The following is a 12,326-nucleotide window of genomic DNA, read 5'->3' on the forward strand; positions in this document are numbered from 1 at the left end:
GTCATTTATATGCTTTTCTACCAGTGAAACTGGTATTCTCATTCTTTTCTTCATTGTATTTTTGAAATCCTCAAAATAGATAAACATTTGATCATCAAAGCTATCTCCCATTTGTGCAATGAAATCATTAATTTGATCAACAATGGTTTTATTCTGAGTCTAGTTGACTTTGCCAAATGAAGAAAATCCCTTCATTACATAGAAGAACATACAAACCACACTGAACCAAATTTACACTATGCTCCCTTGGACTTTCTAATAGCTCCAAGATTTTCATTGATCTGTTGCAACAAGAGCTCTGCAAGGTCATAGGTGTGGTCTTTCTTTACAAGCTTATGTGCCACATCTACTTTCATGCATGGTACACTATTTACACTATTTAACCTCCTGGATTGATAAAACTTATGTGAGATGATCCTTACAGAAAATTCTAGAAGGGGATTGGTAATGGTATCTATGGTCATTCCTCTATTGTTCCATTTTGCACCTATGTTTTTTTCAATTGTTTCCTTCTTTTCGCTTCTCAATGTCTTTGGCCGATCTAGGGTTGGAAAACTTGTAACCCTATCAACCATTTTCTTAGTAATTTTGACTTGTCCTTGTTCTAGCCAGAATAATCCATCATGGATTCTACTGAGTATTATGTGTATCCACTCATTTTTTAATACGATTGGAAAAACTAGGGCTTTGGTTAAACCCTTCTCCTCTACGATAGAAAACTCATCTTTTAGAATACCATTTTCACAGCGTTTTTCATAGGCATTAAAGATCTCCAAATCTCTTATGGTTCCTATTTTACAATTATAGCACTTTCACGCATCTTGAACCATAACAACTTTTTTAGGGATGGTGGATAGGGCACCAGTAGGATCAGTTTTGTATGCAACCTCTGGTATAGGTCTAAACTCAGGTTGCTTAACTTTGTTGGTGACAAGTTGAATCTCATGGCTCATTTTCCCTTAGGTTGTTTTTGAACTAGACGCCATTTATATCAGAACTAGGGTTTTAACAATTAAAGAAAACTTCTCAAACTGTAAAACTTGGCACCTGACGAAAATACCTAGATAAGTGCTTAGATCGCTTGGGTAGATGCTAAATCACTACAAAACATTGGTTGAAAGCTTGAAAATCGCTTAGACATGCTCAAAGTAATCGCTCTTCGTTTGAATGGCTCATGAATGAATCGATTTTTACTTTTAAGCGACAAAAGAAATTTTGCATTCAATGCATTTTAGTACCTGCACCTATCACTCGGCTTCCAAATGTTTTTTAGCTCGACATCCACTCGAAAGCTATACTTACTCAGCATCTACTCATTTTGTTAATAACTCGACATCCAAAGTAGTTTCACTCAGTATTCAAAGACAACTCGGCATCATCTTTCAAGTTTAGTCTTAGCATATTTTCTCATGCAAATTTAAACTTTGCAGTGCTTTTTCATGGTTTAGGGCTGATTTTTGATACTTTCTTATGTATCAGCCCTATAGGCTTATCTTGTGATTAGTTAGATGAGAAGTGATCACTTGACCTCATGGGTGAAGTGACCCTTTCATAGGATGTACTTGATCCATCCTTTTTTTGCCATGTCTTCTTCATGTTTGTTCTTATGTGTTCCACATCAATTTTTTCTTTGCCCTTATTTACTTCAGTCTTGGGTGCCTTGGCCTTTGTTGGACAATTTCTGCTGACATGTCCAGTTTTCAAGCAACTGAAGCAAGTAGTCTGGTTCAGCCATCTTTTATAGTTCCCCTTGAAATGTGTTCTTATGCAATTCTGGGATATATGTCCATACTCTTGACAATAGTGATAATTGTACCTGGTGTTATAATCCCAATGATAGTGACCTTCATTCTCTTTTGCTAGTTGATTTGTTGTCCACATAGGCTTTGATCTACATTCAAATGCCCTATGTCCATATTTCTTGCAATTATGACAATGTACATTAAATCTTTGTGTCCTTGGGACTTTGGATCTGCAATCTTGTGTCATATGTCCTTGCATGTTGTACTTGTGACTAGAATTCTTGCTCTTGGGTGTGTTTTGTTGATTGATCCATCTACTCTTGCAAACATTAGCAATATGTCCCCTTTTATTACAGTAATGAAAAATGGGTTTAGAATCCTTACCTTTGTAACTTCTTTACTCAACACTCTTTGATGATTCACCAACTTCAGTGATGTTGTATCCAAGTCCTGATGTATCATGGGTGGATCTTGGGGATTTGAGCAATTGTTCAAAGTACTTTATGGCTTCGCTTGACTTGTTGAGATTTCCTGCTATCTCTTTTTCTATGTTCAATTCATTCTGCAATAATTCATTTTGCATCTTTAAAGTAGAGATCTCAATATCTTTCATATTAAGTTCATGATGAAGATTCATCATTTGGGCAAGCGTATCCATCTGCATGTTTGAGATCCTTGTTAATTCAGTACATTTTTCTTCCAGTCTGTTTGCAAGATTCCATTTGTCATCTTCCATCATGACTTTGTCCTCAACTGCTCTTTTCTTTTGTTCAGTGATTCCACATAACATTATGGCCTGTGATTCATGTTCCACCTTGAGAGATCTTATCTCTTCTGCTTGAACTTTATTTTTCTCCATCAGTTCTGCTATTGCTACATCAAATTCTTTAGTGTCTCCATTGGCAAACACTTGTGTGGTATCAATCTCCTTGTAGTGTATATCATCTTCAGTTATGGCTATCTCCTTTCTTCTTTTCAAAGATTTTCTTAATTCCACTCTAGCTTCTTCTACTTTTTGTAGAGCAAGATGCACATCTATCACCTAGTTCTCAATGATCTTTCCAAGTTTGAAAACTTCCATCTTTAGATCTTTTCCTCCAAGCTGATAGGCTCCTTTTTTGAGAGAAAGTAGCTCTGATACCAATTTTTGTAATATCTTATTGGAAAGAATGCTTCTAAGAGGCGGGGGTGAATCAGAAGTACTAGCTTTTTAATCTATTTTAAATCCTTAATAACATATCTTTGAAATGAACATGCATGCATATAAACATTAAGCAATCATGAGAAACAAATATGCATCACCACATAACACTTGAGATTTGGTAACCCAGAAACCCTCCAGGAATAAGAAGGTAAAACTGGGGTGGAGATGATACCCACAAAAATTACTATAGCAATAATGTTTAACCACGTCTGATGGTCTGCCCTATTAAAGGCTTTACACTGTATCAATAGTGACCTGGTTAAAGGATTTACAAACACTAAATACATGAAGTGCTACCTTGTTAAAGGATTTAATCACCTGTTTAAAGGATCTACAAAATAGATGTTAAGCTAACCTATCATCATAGGATTTCCTTTCTAATACAATGGATAAGGAGTATTAGGTATAATAAACCTGATAGCTTACAATCCTTGATTGTTGAATACAGGCACTTGATCTGCTTTCTTCTTATCTTGATCCTCTGAGATCTGATATTCATTTGTATCCCATGCTTTTGTTCTAATTAATTGAATATTCTTCTACTGATCTCTTCCTCTAAGTCTTAATATACTTCACTCTGAAAATAGTTTACCTTCCACACCTTCGTCACTATCTATACAATGGGACTTATTCTTCCTTATAAAGACATTCGAAGACTTAGGGTTAGAAGTGGATCTACGATCCATATTGAATCTATGATTCTAGCTCATTCATTATAATTTTATCATTGGTTGCATGCCTTCTCCATTTTCCTTATTGGTTGCATGTAGATTGCATAGGAAATATAAATTATTTGATCTTATCACTTAAATAAATCGAGATTCATCATATGTTGGCCATGAAAATTATTTAAATCTAATTTTGTGAAGTTACAAACTCATATGTTGATTCAGAGTTACTCGGAACTTGCTGATTCTTGATGCTCGTCACCTTCTGTAACTCAGCTCCTGTATATGCTCGGCATCCTTTATGACTTGGCACCTAAGTATTGCTCGGCACTTGGATCATGCTCAGCACCTATAGTCACTCGACATCTGAAGGTTACTCAGCACTTGGATCATGCTCGGCACCTATAGTCACTCGGCATCTGAAGGTTGCTCGGCACCTGATGACTTTCCTGTCTCAGCACAACCTATGACTTGACATACATAGTGTACTCAGCTTTAATGTAGAAAGTGGTTAAGTGTGTTGGCACTCAAGTGTCAAAACCATTTTTAGACTAACATTTTTGGATTTAAACCCAAGAAAACCAATTGAAGCATTAAAAACCCCTAATTAAAGCAATTGATTTATCTAGATCTGTCTATATAAAACCTGTATAAAACAAAAACCCTGACTGGATTTTTTTCCATATCCATGAAGAGTTGCATATATTATATATTATATTTTAGATCTTGGGTCTTATGATTTCAATGAGAGGAGAGACAAGATTCTTATGGCATGGACACATGTGAATTTAATTGGTCTTTTTCATGAATGTTTTAATAAAGTAATTAAAGACACAAAGCATACAAAAGTTGTGTAGGATGCCCAATATTTTAATAAGGAAGGCTAGTAAAATATGAGATCATTTTCATGGAGTCTATGTCGGACCTAATTAGTGGAATGATAGTTTCTTTTTCCTTTTGATGATTATTTAAATAAAGAAATTGAAGATGCAAAGTGTACAAAGGTTGCGTAGGATGCCCAATATTTTAATATGGCAGGTTAGTAAAATATGAGATCATTATCATGAAATCCATGTTGCACCTAATGAGGGAATTCAACACCATGTTCTTTCTTCTGAGCTAACAATTCTTTAGGTGCATTTCTTTTAAAACATTAACTTTTTTGAACAATTGTAAACTCTTAGAAAATGCATTGTTGTTTTCTATTAACATTCGCCGGCTTCCCTCAAACAAAATCAAAATGAAGAAGCATAAATGAAACATAAATTATGACATTTCCTTCATTGCACCCATATCTTCTTGTTATGTCCCTAAGCTAGACAATAACATCTATTGGTTCTCATCAACAACTAAGATTATCAGTTCTCTACCACTATCAAAACTTATCACTGGGAGAAAGATAGTCCAAATAAGTAATCAATATGAAATGGGAGATGTGTTGATGTAGTAGATGGAGATATAAATGGAGCATATTTATAGGTGTAAGATGGGTTGATCATTGGGTGAGAAATGTAATGAATAGGGATGAAATGCAAAGGGGGGGTGTTGAAAAGGAATAATGGTGAATTTGAGTGAGGTGACCAAATTTTTCTTTCAAAACCATATGTGCAAAGATAAACATTAAGTACAACATGTCCAATATTTTTGTAGATATACACATTAATTACACCAATTTTTTCTTTCAAAACCATATGTGCATAAATAAACATTAAGTACATGTCCAATATTTTTATAGATATACACATTAATTACACAAAGTTTTTCTTTCAAAACTATATGTGCAAATATAAACTTTTAGTACAACATGTCCAATATCTTTGCAATTATACACATTAATTACACCAATTTTTTCTTTCAAAACCATATGTGTAGATATAAAAATTAAGTACAACATGTCCAATATTTTTGTAGGTATACACATTAGTTACACAAAAATTTCTTTCAAAACCATATGTGCAGATATAAACATTAAGTACAACACATCCAATTTTTTTGAAAATATACACATTAATTACACCAAATTTTTCTTTCAAAACCATATGTGCAGATATAAACATTAAGTACAAAATGTCCAATATTTTTGTAGATATACACATTGATTACACCAAATTTTTCTTTGAAAACTATAAGTGCAGATATAAACATTAAGTACAACAAACCCAATAAGGGTACAAGAATAAGATATTCTTGTGAAGAAGGATCATGTTAGATAATACAAGAGAATTTGATCAAAATAGGAAAACAATCACTAGATTGTTGTCTAACTTTCAAAGAGAAGGTGATGATGAATGTTATTGTCCTTGCAAGATTTATAACAGCTTAAAGACAAGAAGAATCAATATCAAAATAGCTAAGAGACATTATGGGGAGAATGGTCACATTGAAGGGGGGTTTGATTATCATCCATTGGTAACTTTTTTTTTTGTTTTTTTCGCAATTAATATACATGTGAACCATGGAACGGGAGTTTGATTATCATCATTTTTATATAGGTTGATCTCCATAGGGTAGTACATGATATGGACCACCACATCTCAAAGGAACATGGACGTTGAACATGGAGGAACATGAAGGTGTGAGTATTGAAGGAGAAGACCATGATCCCATGGAAGATGATGATCTTGTGCCAAAAAACATATTTGAATATGATGGTATGAATGCATTAATCCATGACATATTTGGTACTGGTGTTGCTACTGCTATTGATGATGATGACGATGATTATGATGAGAATGAAATTGAGGTTGCCCATGATATACCTTTATTTCAGAAGTAAAATACTTCCCTTTAAGAAATATCCCAATCAACTCTTCTCTTTGTTGTATTTTTGTTGGTGAATTTCAAGGTTATCAATGGTTTATCCAACATAACAATGTCATGTATGCTAAGGTTTTTCATATACATCATTATAGTCTATAAAATGTGAAATATATACCATTAAGATTTTTTATACTAACGTCTTATGTTCTCCCTCCCTCATACCAAGAATTATGTGCCACTATGAAACATATTGGAATGGGGTACCACGTAATAGATGCTTGTCCTAAAGATCATGTTTCTTACCATAAAGAACACAAAAATGCAACAGAATGCCCCAAATGTCATACAAGTAGATATCAAGATGATCAAGTGACAAAAAAGGTATCTCACAAGGTTCTTCATTACATCCCCATTATTCCACGTCTTAAATGATTATTCAGGTGTAATAGCTTGGCACAATTTATGGATTAACATGCACACAATAGAAGTTGAGATGACATTATTGAAATTCCTCTGGATGGTTCAAAATTTATGAGCATAGAGGAAAAGTGGCCATACTTTAAAGAAGAACTTCAAAATCTTAGGTTTTCTCTAGCAACTGATGCTGTCAATCCATTTCGAGAGATAAAATATGTTTACTCAATGTGGCCTATTTTTGTTATCAAGAATAACCTTCCTCCAAGGATGTAAATAAAGAGGGAGCAAATTATGTTGGCAATGATTGTTCCATGTATTTTATTATTTTATTATTATCTACATGTAATTATAATTCTTGGAGTGAAATGACCACAATAATTAGCTGATGGTGTTCATCCATCTAGGTAAGTACCAAGTGAAAGATATGAATGTATATATTGTTCCTTTTATTTGATGAGTTTCTAGTGTTATGGAATGGTTTCACTATGTATGATATCTCTAGACCAATTGGACAAAAATAATTTCAATTCTATGCAATACTTGTGTGGACCAATTTTAGCATCTTCCTTAAGAATGACCTGAGTCCCAAAGTATGATCATCATCTTGCCAAACCCATACAATATCTTTGAAACTAGGATTAAGTTGTTGATTACATAATTTTTCATATTATATTGTATCTCCATTGGCTTTTCTCAACTCCATTGCAAAGAATAAAGGTGTCACCTAGAAAAATATTTTCAAAAGATACCAAGTTACCTTTTCTTCCATTCTTATTTCCTTGCATCTTGATTATGAAATATATTCTCTTCATATTGAAGTTTAAAAGTTTAGTTGCTTCCTCAAGCTTTGTGCATATAGTAGAAAATGATTGAGTAGCTGTAAAGTTTTTCTCACTTTTTGCTATATTTTTCTCTTCAAGTAGGTGTTATTTGATAGATGGAGAGAAGGTTGGTGCTAAGCTTAGGAACATGAAGAACATCCTTGAAAATTCCATTTTCCAACTCAACATTTCCTTTACCTTCTACTTCCACTTGAGTATCATTGCTCACATTAATGTATGGTATATTTGATGCTTTCAAAGAGGAAAACTGCTCCCTTGAAGCACCCATATGATATGTTGCTCCTGAATCAAGAACCCATTCCTCAGCATTGTTTGTACTTGCTACCAAAGCTTGTCCCTTACCCTTTGAAGTGGTTGAAGATCCCTTATCCTTATATACATTTGGTACATCAATTTTGTGTTTCCTCATTATGTTTACCAATTCATCAATTTTCTGATCCTTGCACTCATGTTCATCATGACCATTCCTCTTACAATAGGAACAAGTTTTCTTCTCCTTTTTGTTGGAATTGTTCCCCTTTTGGTTATTTTTGGAAGAAGACTTTCCTTTTTGTGAAGAATATTGTTGAGTGGAAGAAGATTGATTTGAGGAAGATTGTTGTTTTGAGGAGGATTGTTGTGTGTCATCTTCTGGCTTAGCCTTCCACTACTTCTACTTCTTGTTGGAGTTTTTACCACTTGAATTACCTTCATTTTCTACCAAGGCTTTGGTCTTGGAAGACTTGAGAATTCCCATACCCACTAGATTTTCATGTTCTAAGATCAACATTTCTAAAAATTTCTCAAATAAAGGCTTAATATAGGCACTATCCATCATTAATTTGTTAGTGTTAAAACTAGAAACAAAAGGAGCATATTCAAGTGGAAGATGAGTCATGGTGTGTTTGATCATCTTTCCATCCTTGATGGGTTCACCACAATCCTTAAGTTGTGCCCTATACATGTCTACTTGGGTAAGAAAGTCTTTGATGCTATTGAAATTCCTAGAATCCAAATTGAGAAGTTTGTCCTCTATGGTGTAAGCCATGTCTTCATCTGCTATCCCATACAATGCTTCAAGCTTAGCCCAAACCTCTATTGGATTAGTAAGCTTACTAATGTGAAATTTGAAAGGATTAGAGATATTTTTCAACAAGGTTCCTAGGGCCATCTCTTGTTTAGATTCCCAGTCTTCTTTCTAAGCTTCATCAACAGCAGTAGGAGGTTTCTTTGTTGCACTAGTTACATAATGCAGTAAACCTTTTTCTACCAATGGTTCCTTAATGTTTTCTTTCCAGGTGGCACAATTATGTGGAGTTAACTTTGAAAAAGAACCCATAATGCAATAGCACAAGATCAAGGATACACAATAAATAGTACACACACACACACACACACACCCCGCTTTTCACTCAATCAAAAAAGCCCCACCCCTAAATGAATGATTTTGGTACTTTATATATAGTATGTAATAGGCCACTTGTCAAAATGGACAAAGTGGGGTTTTTTATTTTGTTGATTACAACCTCTGTATAGAGTACAAATCTGGAATTTTACAATGTAGCTCAGAAAATACAACAATTGTGAAGCATTACAATACAAAATAGGACTTGTTCCTAAAAGTGGTATTTTTGTCCACACAAACCTGTAATCTAACTGTAGATCTGAAAAGTAGACAAAAAAGTATACACTTTAAAAAAAATAGAACCTAAAAAGGAGTCCAGATGAGCCCGTACAGAGCGTATGCAGCTACAAAATGTAGGATAAGATAGATACAGTTGCTAAAAAACACTTATTCTAACAAATCCATACACCAAAACTAGAAAAGAGCTACACCACTGAAAAGTTCAAGAAATTTTACCCAAAATCAAAAAAAATCACACCTGATTTGGAGTCCAAATGACTGAGCTATGTCCTCTCAAAGTTGGGTTGCCAAATCAAAACTGCATATAAAGAGGGGTCTAGAGAGGAAAATATGATGTTAAATTTGACAGTGAAATGGCCATCAAATCAGTTCAAAATTGCCTCTGAATGATGGCCAAATGGTCATCAAATTTAAGATAGTAGTTTTTTGACATTAACAAAAATGTAGGCCCTTGCTAGCATGGTGATGACATCACCTCTATGGTTGATGATGTCAATACATACAATTTGTAGATTGTACATTGAGCTAGTGCTCACATGTCTTAAGTCAAATTGAGTCAGTAGTACTGTCATGGCAGATAGTCGTGTGGTTAGCTTAGATTGCGTCGCATGCCGCATGCCCAAGAATTTCTAGTGGACATGTCTGCTTGCTTATGTGGAGGACAAATCTAGTAGGTAGATGCATGGATTAACTTGATGTGGCTAAGTGGACAAGACCTATGCATAGGGAATGTCAAAAAATATTTATGTTGCCAAAACTATCTCAATGGTGGGTGGCAAATAGAATAGCGACGTTGGCAGTGTTTGATGTGTGGCTTGTGCGTAGGGCTCTCGAATGTGGTCGTGGCCACAATGCATGGCACGAAGGAAACCTGATGCCAAAGTTTAAAAGGTAGTTACAAGACTATCTCATCAAGGAGCAAGTTTTGGTGGAGGTCAAAATAACTCAGTTGGCATCGGGAAATGTTGCACAATGGCTAGTAATTTTTGTCGGCAGGGGGCAATCGGGATTTTAATCCCACATTATTGTGGTGAATGTAGTGGGCAATGCTTAAAAACTATGTTGTTGGAATTGTATATATAAAAGGTTCTCACTGGTGGAAACTTGTTGGTAGCCAGTCCGATTGAAATTTGTTAGCCGCCGGTGATATTTGTTGCGGCCCAAATATTGTAGTAAGACATTCTAATGTGGAATATTCTGCCAAATTTGGAAGTGAAGCCGATCGTTAAAGGAACATGCCACATGTAACAGAATATTCCTCCTTACAAGGTCAGGGTGTGACTACCTAGTTCTGCAAAAAAAAATCTCTAGAAGCCCGACTAGGAAAGAAATTTGGAAAAAAATTGAAAAATACAAAGAAATAGTAGAATAAAAAATCTGAAAAATGAATTAACCAAATGGAAAAATGACCATACCAGATTTACAAATCGGGCCTTCGGGTTCCAGTTTGCAAAAAAAATTGCCTCACGGTTGACTATGGCTTAAAATAGGCAAATTTATAGTCGATCTTCACCGAATTGTCGCTCCAAACACAATGGTGAGGTCCACTTTGGCTCTAGACGATCCCAATTGTTGCAAATGCATTGGATTTGAATCGGGTCCCTTCGAGAGATGAAGCAACAAGGTCTCCAATGGCTTTGTGACAAGAATCTCTCTCAGCTCTGATACCATGTAAGAATTTTCCTTAGGGAAAAATTCACCCAAGACCAGGGAGCTCAAACACAAGCACAAAATAGACCAGAGTATGATTAGAATAATTGTATAGTATTCAATTCAATGTACAAGTACACTAGGAGTGCCTGTATATAAAGGCCTCTGAGATGCATCTAGAATGCCTAAGAATCAACATCATCATAAGTCATACAACTAGGCACATGTCCACCAAATATGGGTTATCCTCCATTAAGCATGGAAGTAAGTGGGATGATGAGAGGATAAGCCTACAATGGTGTAGCATGCAAATTTAAGTTGTAGACACCATGTGCTAAATTGGGAGTGTGAATAACTATGTTGTCTACATAACAACTCAATGAATGATGCAAACTCCAGTGTTGTAGACAACATGTGTTGAATTAGAGTTGTATACTTCTATGTTGTCAACATGACAACTCAAAAAGGTGTGAAAACTCTTAAGTGTCTCACAAAATAAATAATAAAATAATGCACTAACCTAAGTAAACTTAAGTAAAGTGTAAATAGTAAATATCTATTTACACCAACAGTATTCATTTGTTTCATCATTGCAAAATTTGAGAAGTCGAAGATGGTGAAATTTCTGAGGTAAATGGTCAAATGTATGTTGATGAAAATTTAAAAGATGAGTTTAAGCATTTGGAGGAAACTAGTCGCATTCATGCTCTACATTTTTTGGTGGATTTCAAGGAGAACTAGAGTAGGGTAGTTTTGAGTACAGTGCATGATATGCACACCTAGCTAGATGCACTAGTAAAAATCACAAAGGATATTATTCAAATGGTTACCAAATATCCTGTCACATAAATAGTTAAAACAATTTGAATGGGTCCCAAGAATGAAATCAAGGAAAACACAAAGGGACAATGGGACTAAAGAAGTAGTGGGTACTATTACAGATTGGGAGATTAAATTCAATGTGTATATTTTGGCATATAAGATATTTCAATCTAGTAGATTGAAAATTGTTTCATGCATAGTTGTTGATATAGGTTCTAAAATTATGAACAAAGGTCATAGATATGACATCGCCGAGCTACAACTCAATCAACAAATGAAAACCATCTAAGTTGTGAGGAAAAATACATGCAAGTTTGGCTCACTTTTGGTATATATTTTCTTTTATATGAAAAATATTTCCCATCAATCGATCAAATTAGCCAGAAATTAGATGCCCCAGTTATCTACCAAATCAATGAGTATATTCAGGCACTAAGATATAATTTTAAAATAATTTTGGATGATTACTTTTAAAATTTCAAGATATGAATGAACCAAAGATTCAGGATGCCCCTACTCTAGTTGAGAAGTACCATGATGAAGTTTTTTTTCCCTATTGATATTGATAATATGTTTGTCAATTTTGTGTATCAACGG

The sequence above is a fragment of the Cupressus sempervirens genome, chromosome 5 (assembly GCF_028749045.1).
Source record: "Cupressus sempervirens isolate cs-2001-9-10 chromosome 5, ASM2874904v1, whole genome shotgun sequence".
Taxonomy (NCBI): Eukaryota; Viridiplantae; Streptophyta; class Pinopsida; order Cupressales; family Cupressaceae; genus Cupressus; species Cupressus sempervirens.